Raw genomic sequence first — 1,731 nt, forward strand, 5'->3', positions numbered from 1 at the left:
ACATGGCGTAAAAAGACATTTATTGTAAACATGAACTACAACATGGCGTAAAAAGACATTTATTGAAAACATGAACTACAACATGGCGTAAAAAGACATTTATTGTAAACATGAACTACGACATGGCGTAAAAAGACATTTATTGTAAACATGAACTACAACATGGCGTAAAAAGACATTTATTGTAAACACGAACTACAACATGGCGTAAAAGGACATTTATTGTAAACATGGCGTAAAAAGACATTTATTGTAAACATGAACTACGACATGGCGTAAAAAGACATTTATTGTAAACATGAACTACGACATGGCGTAAAAAGACATTTATTGTAAACATGAACTACAACATGGCGTAAAAAGACATTTATTGAAAACATGAACTACGACATGGCGTAAAAAGACATTTATTGTAAACATGGCGTAAAAAGACATTTATTGTAAACATGAACTACAACATGGCGTAAAAAGACATTTATTGTAAACATGAACTACAACATGGCGTAAAAAGACATTTATTGTAAACACGAACTACAACATGGCGTAAAAAGACATTTGTTGTAAACATGAACTACAACATGGCGTAAAAAGACATTTGGTGTAAACATGAAATACAACATGGCGTAAAAAGACATTTGTTGTAAACATGGCGGAAAAAGACATTGATTGTAAACATGAACTACGCCATGGCGTAAAAAGACATTTGGTGTAAACATGAACTACAACATGGTGTAAAAAGACATTTATTGTAAACATGAACTACAACATGGCGTAAAAAGACATTTATTGTAAACATGAACTACAACATGGCGTAAAAAGTCATTTTGTGTAAACATGAAATACAACATGGCGTAAAAAGACATTTATTGTAAACATGAACTACAACATGGCGTAAAAAGACATTTATTGTAAACACGAACTACAACATGGCGTAAAAAGACATTTATTGTAAACATGGCGTAAAAAGACATTTATTGTAAACATGAACTACGCCATGGCGTAAAAAGACATTTGTTGTAAACATGAACTACAACATGGCGTAAAAAGACATTTATTGTAAACATGAACTACAACATGGCGTAAAAAGACATTTATTGTAAACATGAACTACAACATGGCGTAAAAAGACATTTATTGTAAACATGAAATACAACATGGCGTAAAAAGACATTTATTGTAAACATGAAATACAACATGGCGTAAAAAGACATTTGTTGTAAACATGAACTACAACATGGCGTAAAAAGACATTTATTGTAAACATGAACTACAACATGGCGTAAAAGACATTTGTTGTAAACATGAACTACGACATGGCGTAAAAAAACATTTGTTGTAAACATGAACTACGACATGGCGTAAAAAGACATTTATTGTAAACATGAACTACAACATGGCGTAAAAAGACATTTATTGTAAACACGAACTACAACATGGCGTAAAAAGACATTTATTGTAAACATGGCGTAAAAAGACATTTATTGTAAACATGAACTACGACATGGCGTAAAAAGACATTTATTGTAAACATGAACTACAACATGGCGTAAAAAGACATTTATTGTAAACACGCACTACAACATGGCGTAAAAAGACATTTATTGTAAACATGAACTACAACATGGCGTAAAAAGACATTTATTGTAAACACGAACTACAACATGGCGTAAAAAGACATTTGTTGTAAACATGAACTACAACATGGCGTAAAAAGACATTTGGTGTAAACAT

Source organism: Pecten maximus, chromosome 6 (assembly GCF_902652985.1).
Source record: "Pecten maximus chromosome 6, xPecMax1.1, whole genome shotgun sequence".
Lineage (NCBI taxonomy): Eukaryota > Metazoa > Mollusca > Bivalvia > Pectinida > Pectinidae > Pecten > Pecten maximus.